The following is a 10938-nucleotide window of genomic DNA, read 5'->3' as shown; positions in this document are numbered from 1 at the left end:
GTGGGTCTGATGACCACTGGGATTTTACTTTTTGCCTTTAAATCACTCTAACAGAGATCCTAGTAAGTTTTGGCATGTCAACCTGAATGGCGAGGGAATGCTAAATTATGTTGCTTAAGGAACGAGTGAAGGAAGTGTAGGGAGAGAAGATTGCAGGAATACATGGAGGCTATCTCCACATTATGAGAAAGATTGTCACTGGGAAAAGAGCAATGGTTGTTTCGAGCAGATACAAGGCAAGTAGATCTAGAACAGAGGCAGAAATTACAGAGTCACACTTTTAGGTTCAATTAGTTTGAATTTTCTTAGTTCTTGGTTCAAAGATGCAAATGGAAAGATTTGGAAGTAGTGAGTTCCCAGACACCAGAGATGTTCAAGCAGAAGCTAGATAACCAAGTGTCAGACTGTTCTTAAGTGGATTCATGTGTTGTAATCAATCACTGCCTTTGTGGCTTACATACTTCTTCTCCCAATATGTCCTCTTCCTTCTTAACTATGCCTCGTTTTACTCCAGTATTGGCACAGCAGCTACCAGAGGAACAGTGGTGGTCTCAGAAAGGATAGCAGGGCTGGCACCAGTAAGGTGGTGCCTTCACCATGTAACTCAGGAGAAGCCTGCATCCTGTTCCCTTCCTGGTGTGAGGGTTGAGGACATTGAGGCATCATATGGCAAATCCAGTCACCATTATTATGAATACTATTATTCAAATAGTGATGGTGGTTATGTGCCATGGAGTCTGTTCCAACTCATAGCAACCCTGTACAGGGTTTCCGAGGCTGTAAATCTCTACGGGAGCAGAAAGCCTCATCTTTCTCCGATGGAGCAGCTGATAGTTTCGAACTGCTGACCTTGTGGTTCACAGCCCAATTCGTAACCACGACGCTACTAGAGCTCCTTATTATTCAAATAGAAATGTTAAAAATAACTAGTTTTTTAAAATTTTTTATTTTTAAGAGTCAGGGCTTCTGCTTTAAACCTAACCATGTAGGGGCAAAGATTTCCCCTCCATCCACCTTCAGAGAAGACAAACCATATGGGCCCTCTTTACTGGTCCTGCTGCTGTTTGTTGGCACTGATAAAAAAAGTTCCCTCATAAGGCTCATGGTTTTACTTCTCTTGTTCTCCTTGTGCTTTGCATTTCTGTCTGGGCTTTGTCCAGGTGGCAGACATTCCCAGCAAGCAGCCCCTGAAAGCAAGAGGCATAAAGAAAGCATTTCTAGAGGGCTTGGGCTACAGGAAGTCCTCTAAAATTTTCAAACTTCTGACACTGCCTTTTGTCTCTCTGCCACCCTTGCAATTTCCTTTTAGGATGGTAGAGCTGGAAGGGAGTTTGCTCAGCACACACATAGGGAGCCAAAGGTCCAATGAGAGAGACAGCATCTTAATCAGGTGCCCTTCATGAGTCAGAACTGGGACAGGGGTATCTAGACTCTTTCCTGCCCTCTCTGGGATCATAGTTTTTCCCTGTTCAAACACCTCCAGTGACTCACTCAAGTGGAGATGCCTCCGCCTGCCACTCACAGCCCTCAGTAGTCAGGCCCAGCATAGCCTAGCTCAAGATGTGCCAAGCCCACATACCCAGAGAGAAGCTTAACATCAAGAGGCAAACCGACCCATCAACTGAAGAATGGATAAACAAACTGGTACATACACATAATGGAGTACTATGCTACATTGAAAAATAACAAGGAAGCTGCATGCCACTTCCTAACATGGATGAACCTTAAGAACTTTATGTTGAGTGAAATTAGTCAATCGCAAAAGGAAAAATACTGCATAGGACCACTAATGTAAAAGACTAAGAAAAAAAACCCATACTATTCCACTAAAGCGGATGATTAACTGGATGCTAGGGCGTAAGGGTGGGGTTAAGGACGGGAGGGGAAGGTGGAGCACAGGGCAGAGAATAGACACGGGATAGCTTGGGTGTTGGGGAGGGGGGCAATATACAAGTAGGGAGAGGGGAATGGAGGAACAAAGCAGATGGGAGAATAGACAGGTAGGAATGAGCTAAATGGGACAGAGGTAATAAATGATGTAGGCACAGCCTTGAAACAACAGGGCTCTGGGATACAGAGACTGGGACATGGCTGGAATGGGGAAAGGGGGCGGGGGGATAATGTTGAGATGCTTGGCTGACTCTTGAACCTTGGTTTTCCATGCATTATATTATAAAACAGTCACGGGAGAGTAGAGGGAGGAATAACCAGAAATACCACCATAGAAAGCTTGCAAGTCCGTCTTCTGCCTGGAACTGACTGGAATACCTAAAAAGGGGTTACAATATGTCCAGTATAGAGATGGGCAACTTGAACATTGGCTACCCAAAATGGGGGGAGGGATACAAAGGTGAGAAGTGACTGCCTTACAAGCTTTCAAGAGGGAAGCTGATTGACATGGTGGGGAGGAGGGTGGAGTCTCAAGTGAGTAACATCCAACCTGTCTAGGAAGGGCTGATGAAAAGAAATGCGGATGGGTCTCTGGTGATGCAGGGGTGAATAATTGTTATTAGGATGGATTGTGAGGACTGGGAAGGTAAAGGTGGATATTTTATAGCAAGGAGGGATGTGATTAACCTTTCAGTCTAGGAGCAAAGTCCCCTGGGACCATCACTGGAGAAGGACAGAAATCGGGACCCCACCCAGAGAAGCAGCGAGGCCTGAGATGGAGACAGAGAGGATGACATGAAGAGATGGAGTGGCTGAGGACTTGAGATCCATGGAGGGAAGGGAGCTGTGGGCTGAAGACTGTGGGGAGAGAGGCGGGGCCTGCGGGGTATAACCTTTGGTTGGGTGGTGATGCATGGATGGGATGGTAACTATGGCAATGAAACGATGTATGATAGAATGAGTGTAAAGCTAGCGTTCCCCCATGTAAACTATCACACAATAAAAGGAAAAAAAAAAAAAAAAAAAGAGGCAAACCAAGACACAGACTCTACCTCTTTCAATTTGAAAATCCCCAAGTATTTACCACACACATTTAATTCCATTTATATATATTTTTTAAATCCTATTTTCTGAGATGTAGGAATTGCTACAACTTTCATTGTTTCTAAAGTGAAAAGCCCAGGTCCCAGAGAGGTTAAGGGTTAGCCTGCAGGGCAGAGGAATGCAGATGGACCACCAGGCTCTCATGGACATACACATGATCTTAACTTAGGGAGACCAAGTCTCACTGTGAGGACGCCTGTGGTGGTCTTCCTTGATGACAACCTCTTTGGTGGCAGTGAGAGCCATTAGCAAGTGTAATTTTCTTAAAAAAAAAAAAAAAAATTATATTTTATGGAGTCCTGATGTGGTGCTGTGGGTTAATGCGCCAGAATGCAAAGCCATTTGAATTGTAAGGTCAGCAGTTCAAGCTCACCAGCTGCTCTTCAGAAACCCTATACAGGGTCGCTAAGGGTCAGAACCGACTCGACAACACTTCACAACAAAACAATATATATATATATATATAGTATTGAGTGCAAGGTAAAAATTTACACAGAAATTTGTTTCCAGTTCAACATGTTATCTATAAATCATTCTGTTACATTGGTTGCTACCCTCACAGTGTGTCAACATTCTCCTTGTCTCCATCCTGCCTTCCCCATTTCCATGCCTCCAGTTTCCTCACCCTACCACCCCTTGCCTCTCAACTTTGTTTTTGGGCAAATGCTGCCCATTTGGGCTCTTATAGTTGATTGTTCTAGGAAGCACATTTCTCACAGGTGTTACTGTTTATTTTATATTATTGTTGTTGCTAAGTGCCAGTCAAGTAGTCTCAAACTCACAGAAACCCTGTACAGAGTTTCCTAGGCTTGTAAGTATTCGCAGGAGTAGAAAGCCAATCTATTCTTTGGCTGAAATGAGCCCTACAGAAGTGGTTTCAGTTCCAGGTTAAAAGGGTGATAGTCTCAGGGGTTTTCATGTGCCTGACCTGAGCCATGATATTTTCAATAACCTCATATACATGTGAAAGTTTGACACTGAATAAGGAAGATTGTAGGAGAAATGGTGCATTTGAGTTATGGTGTTGGAGGAGAATATTGAAAGTACCATGGACTGCCAAAAGAGCAAACCAATGTGTGTTGGGAGAAGTATAGCCAGAATGCTTCTTGGAAGACAAGATGGCCAAACTTCACCTCTCATACTTCAGACATATTGTCAGGAGGGACCAGTCACTAGAGAAGGATATCATCTTTGGTAAAATGGAGGGTGAGAGAAAAAGAGGAAGACTCCCAACAAGATGGGATTAGCACAGTGGTGGCAGAGATGGGCTCAGGCGTAGCAATGATTGTGAAGTTGGCCCAGGACCAGACAGTGTTTCCTTCTGTTGTGAATAGGCTGGCTATGAGTTCATACTGACTCCATGGCACCTAACAACAGCCAGTCTCAGGGGTTCTCCAGTCTCAATCAGTCCAGTAAGTCTGCTTTTTAAAATTCATCTGAGTTTTCGTCTACATTTTTCTCCTATTCTAATCAGGACCTTTGATTAAATTCCTGATCAGAGTGGTCAGTAGTGGTAACCTGGCAGCGGAATTTTTTTTTTAGGGAGTCTAGTGCGGGGTAACTATTCAATCCATGGGGAGAAGTATGTTTAGCTGAGGTGATCCTTCCCAGTTAACCAAATCAATCCAAGAGCTCCCAGGATGTAGCCCTTCATAGACATGGGGGTGAGGGCAATATGAGGAAGTGATCATCCCAGTTGAAAACAAAGGCTTCGTAAGTTTATGTGCTCAGAATCCTCTGGCTTTATGTCTAGCAGAAGGAACATGGGTGCTGGTCCTGGTTTGAGCAGTGAATGACTCCTATATGGCCATGTACAACCCAACTCTCTCCAGATCTGAGTTTCCTTATCTGGAAAACTGGGGAGGGGGTGTTTCACTAATGACTTTGAAGGGTCCTTCTAGGTCTAGACTTGTGCTTCTAAAATTGCTGTGAAAATAAACACACGGTCAATGCTTACTCCACAAACATTTATTGTACACTGACATTGGGTCTGAAAGCCCAAAGGTGAACTAAGTACAATACCCACTCTTAAGAAGCTCACAGTCTAATGGGGAAGGCAAAGTTAAAGACAATAAAGTTATAACAAGGCAAGTGTAGAGGGAGAGATACACACAAGGAAGTATGAAGGAGTTAGGGAAGTCCAGAATGGTTTCTTGGAGAAGATGGCACTTGAGCTGACTGTTTAAAACAGAATCAGCCAGGGGAAGTGCACGAGGAAGCCATTCTAGTGAGATGCAATCACATAAGCATGGTAGGAAGACAAGAGACAGTTTCATGAGCATGGGGTCAATGGTAGGTTACTCTCTGTTGCTGGAACATAAACAATGAAGTTAGGGAAAGTGGAACATGAAGAGGTAGACAGGTGCCAGACCTGAGAACTCTTGGGTGTGATACTGAGGAGCTGGGATTGCATCTTGTGGTAGGTGGAAAGTCATTGAAGGGTTGTGATGTTAAGAAAAATGAGGTCAGATTTGTGGGTTGGTAACAGTGGTGGCATAGTGGTTAAAGGCTTGGCTGCTAACTAAAAAGTTAGCAGTTCAAACCCACTAGCCATTCAACAGGGGAAAGATGTGGCCATCTGCTTCCATAAAGATTGTTGTTCTTGTTGTTAAGTGCTGTGGAGTCAGTTCCCTCCTCATAGCAACACTATCTAGGATTTCTGAGGAGCGACTGGTGGGTTTGAACCACCAACCTTGTGTTTCACAGTCTAGTGCTTATTCCACAGCACCACAGCCTTGAAAACCCTCTGGGACAGATGTACTCTGTCAGAATCGACTCAGTGGTAATGGGCTTAACAGTGTGGCTCAACCACCATTCATCTGTCAGTTTGTCACACTGTGGTTGCTTGCCTGTTACTGTGATGCTGGGAGTTATGCCACGGGTATTTCAAATACCAGCAGGGTCATCCGTGGTAGACGGGTTTCAGCAGAGCTTCCAGACTAAGACAGAAGGAAGAACGCCTGGTAATTTTTACTTCTAAAAATCAGTCGTTGGAAATCCTACGATCACAACAAAATATTCTCCAGTTAGTGCTGGAAAAAGAGCTCATTAAGTCATGATGTGGCACTATGGAATAAGCACTGGACTGTAAGATCAGTTTCAACTGCAAGGTCGGCGGTTCAAGCTTACCAGCAGCTCCTTGGAAACCCTCTACAGGGTCACTATAAATCAGGGCCAACTGGATGACACTTACAACAAGTTAGAAGGTGCTTGAAATACTCAGTTACCACACTAATAGAATCAAGCATACTGATCATTATAAAGATGGCACAGGACCAGGCAGTGTTTCATTATGTTGTGTCTGGAGTCAGCATGAGTCAGTACTGATTCTACAGCAGCTAACAACAGCAACAGTATGGAAAATAGACTTGAAAGGAGCAGGTTAAAAGAAAGAAAGTTTTGTGTGTGCAGAAAAGAGGAGAAAGTAGGCGAGGAGATGGCTAAATATGTAGGTTGTTGTTGTTGTTGTTAAGTGCTGTCGAGTCGGTTCCGACCCATAGCGACTCTGTACAGGGTTAGTTGTTGGATAACAAGTTACTGTTGATTTAACAGCCTCTGTTTTCTTGTGGAAGGGCCAGGCTATCTGCTTGTCTCAGATGGTTTTGGGAAAGAGTATTTAGAGTATTCACTGAGAAGAGTGGCAGAGGAAACTGTCAGGATAAGGAAAAAGCTGCTCCAACAAGAGATGTATTGGTTTTCTATCGCTGCTGTACCAAATTACCACAAGTGGTTAAATCAACACAAATGTATAATTCAGTAGGCCAGAAGCCCAACATGGGTCTCACTAGGCTAAAATCAAGGTGTCTTCAGGGCTGAGTTCCTCTTTGGAAACCCTGTGGAGAAATTGGAGTCCTGGTGTGGCACTGTGGGCTAATGTACTAGACTTCAAAGTCAGCTTGAACCACAAGGTTGGCAGTTCAAGCTAACCAGCAGCTCCTTGGAAACCCCCTACAGGGTCACTATGAGTCGGAACCTACTTGACGGCACTTAAAAACAACCGCAACAGGGAGAAATCTATGTCTTTGTCTTTTCCAGATTTGAGAGGCAGCCCACCTTCTTTGGCTTTTGGCTCCCTTCCTCTATTTTCAAAGCCAGCATTGGTGGAGTGAGTCCTTCTCACACTGCATCACTCTAACCCCCTCTTCTGCTTCCCTCTCCCGCTTTTAAGGGCCCTTAATGATGAGGCTTTCTGCTCCTGCAAAGATTCATAGCCTTGGAAACCATATAAAGGGTCGCTGTAAGTTGGAACTGACTCAAGAACACTTGACACTACCACCTGGATATTCTAGGATAAACTCCCTATTTTAAAGTCACATGTTGACTCACTGCCGCTGAGTGAGCCTGGTGGTCAGAGTAGAATTGCTCTATAGGGTTTCTGAGGTGATAAATCTTTATGGAAGCAGAGTCTCCCATAAAGCGTAGAGCAGCTGGTGGGTTTGAACCACTAACCTTTTGGTTAACAGCCCATTGGTTAACCCACTGCACTATCAGGGATTTTTAAGCTCACCCAGTTAGCAACATTTGTTCCATCTGCCATCTTCATTTCCCTTTGCCATGCAATGTAATGTATTTTTATGTTTCAAGAAGGAGCTCTGGTAGCATAGTGGTTACGAGTTGGGCTGCTAACCCCAGGGTCACCAGTTCGAAACTACCAGCAATTCCACGGGAGAAAGATGAGGCTTTCTGCTCCCATAAAGATTTACAGCCTCAGAAATCCTGTACAGGGTTGTTATGAGTTGGAACCGACTCCATGGCACATAACCACCACTACCACCACCACATGTTTCAGAAATTAAGAAGTGGACATCTCTGAGGAGCCATTTTTCTGCTGACCGCAAGAATGGTTAGAATGTGCAGAGTAACTGAGTGATAGTACTCGGAAGGCTTGTTGCAAGCACAGGCTCGGGGGGTGGGGGGTGGGGGTGGCAGTGGTCTAGGGTTGGGCTATGCTGGGTGGATGTGGGGCACAAAAATTGCGAACCTGATGCTCACCCAGGATCCCCTGGGTTGTGGGGTGGGTGGGGAGATAAGTCAGAAAAGGGTTGGTAGTGTAAGAAACTGAAATGTGCTAGGGCAGGTTCTCCAAGCTTCAGTGTGTTTTCAATCCCAAAGGAACTTGTAAGCTTGTATACCTCCTGCCCCCAACTCCTAAGATTCCAGGTTAGGGGAATTGGTCCGGGGAATTCAGATGCAGTTAGTGGGTGTGTCTACTCTGTAAAGAATGCTGATCTAGGTCTTGAGGAAGTTAAAGAACAGATGTGCTAGGAGTCAGGGAAAAAGAGGGTTTGAAGGATCAAAGACTGTGATCAACAGAACGAATGGTAACTTAAGAGGCCTTGACCATGCTGGGCTTCAGTCCACCCTGCGGTGATCACATTAGCTTTCCCCTTTGTTTAGGACAATGCTGTCCAACAATGTAATTAAAATGTTTCTAGTTGCCACATTAAAACAATGAAAAAGATATGGGTAAAATTAATTCTATTAATGTATTTTATTTAATCCAATATTAAAAAACAAACAAACAAGAGAAAAACAAATCTGTTGATGTTAAGTTGATTCCAACTCATGGAGACTTCCTATGTCAGAGTAGAAATGCTCCCTAGGGTTTTCTTGGCTATTCTCTTTAAACAAACAGATTGCCAGACCTTTCTTCCATGGTACAGGTATGTTTGAACCACCAACCTTTAGGTTAGTTAGTCAAGCTCAAACTATTTGGCCACCCATGTCCTAACTAACATAGCCACAACAGTATTATCCAATATATAATAAACATTAAAATTATTAAGGTATTTTAATTTTTTCTTAGTAAGTCTTCAAAATACAGTGCGCATTTCATACTTACAGCACTTCTCAGTTCAAGTGAACCACATTTCAAGTGCTAAATGGCTACAAGTGGCTACCATATTGGATCACTCAGGCTAGCACATTCTTCTCCCATATCTTTGCAAGGCTGGCTCTTCTCATTTAGGTCCCTGCTCAGACAGAGAGATGCTTTCCCTGATGGCACTCTTTAAGCCAGTAACCTAGCACGGCTTTCTTGTCTTCAGAGATTTATCACTACCTGAAAATTTATTGTTTATTTATTTATATGTCTTTCTGCTACTGCTGCTGTTATTAGGCGGCTTGCAATTGGTTCCTATGCATAATGACCCCTTTATCGGGTTTCTGAGGCTTGTAAACCTTTACGGGAGCAGAAATCTCATCTTTATTCTGCAGAGTTGCTATCTCCCTTTGTTTAATGTTGTAGTGCCATCCAGCCATTTCCATCCCATAGTGACCCTATGTAAAACAGAACACAACACCACTTGGTCCTGCGCCACACTCACAATTACTGTTATATTTGACCCTATTACCAATCCATCTGATTGGGGGTCTCCCTCTTTTTGCTGTCCCTCTACTTTACCAAACATGGTGTCTGTCTCCAGGGATTAGTCCCTCTGGATAATATATCTAAAGTATGAGAGATGAACTCTGGCCATTCTGGCATCTAAGGATCATTCTGGTTGTACCTAACACGGATTTATTTGTTCATTTGGCAGCCCATGGTACCTTTAATATTCTCCTCCAACATCATGACTCAAATGCGTCAATTCTTCTTCGGTCTTCCTTTTTCACTGTCCAACTTTCACATGTATCTGGGGCTATTGAAAATACCATGGCTTGGGTCAGGCTCCCCTTAGTCCTCAAACTGACATCTTTGCTCTTGGACACTTTAAAGAGGTTTTGACAGCTGATTTGCCTAATGTAATATGTTGTTTGGTTTCTTGACTGCTGCTCTTGTGAGTGTTGATGGTGGATCCAAACAAAATGAAGTTTTTGACAACTTCAGTCTTTCTCCATGTATCATGATGTTATTTATTGGTCTAGTTGTGAGGACTTTTGTTTTCTTTGCATTGAGGTGCAACCCACACTGAAGGCTGTGGTCTTTGATCTTCAACAGTAAATATTTTAAATCCTCTTTGCTTTCAGCAAGCAAGGTTGCATCATCTGCATATTGCATGTTGTTAATGAGTCTTCCTCTAATCCTGATGCCATGCTTTTCTTCTTATAATCCACCTTCTGAATTATTTGCTTAGCATACAGATTGAATAAGTATGGTGACAGAATACAACCCTGGTGCACACTTTTCCCTATTTTAATCCATTCAGTATCCCTCTTGTTCTGTCAGAATGACTGTCTCTTGGTCTATGTACAGGCTCCTCATGACCACAATTAGTATTCTGAAATACTCATTCTCCACAATGTTGTCCATGGCTTGTCATGATCCACACAATAAACAGTCAATAAAGCACAAGTAAACATCTTTCTGGTATTCTCTGCTTTCAGCCAAGATCCTTCTAATGTCAGCAGTGATATCCCTCATTTTACATCCTTGAATCTTTGGCAGTTCCCTGTCAAGATATGGTTGCAGCTCTTTTTATATTATCTTTAGCAAAAATTTGCTTGCATATGATATTGTCTGATGATTTCTGCATACTGTTAGACAGGGCAAAAATATAGATCTCTTCCAATCAGTAGGCCAGGTAGCTGTCTTCCAAATTTCTTGGCATAGATGAGTGAGTGCCTCCAGTGCTACATCAGTTTATTGAAATATTTCAATATGTATTCTATCAATTCCTGGAGCCTTGTTCTTTGCCAATGCCTTCAATGCACCTTGGACTTATACCTTCCTTCAGTATCATTGGCTCATGATCATATGCTACCTCTTGAAATTGTTGAACATCGTCATTTTGGTACAGTGACTCTATGTATTCTTTCCATGTTCTTTTGATGCTTTCAATATTTTGCCCATAGAATCCTTCAATACCAAGTAGAGGTTTCAGTTTTTTCCTCAGTTCTTTCATTGTTGCAGACCGTGTAAGACTAGTCAGAGGTTCGAGGCCCTCTAGGGCCGAGTGTAACAAATGAGGCCACTGGCAGTTAATGGCAAATTGCTTTCATCTT

The sequence above is a fragment of the Chrysochloris asiatica genome, unplaced genomic scaffold, assembly GCF_000296735.1.
Source record: "Chrysochloris asiatica unplaced genomic scaffold, ChrAsi1.0 scaffold00224, whole genome shotgun sequence".
NCBI classification, from domain to species: domain Eukaryota; kingdom Metazoa; phylum Chordata; class Mammalia; order Afrosoricida; family Chrysochloridae; genus Chrysochloris; species Chrysochloris asiatica.
Note: the sequence above shows the minus strand (reverse complement) of the source record.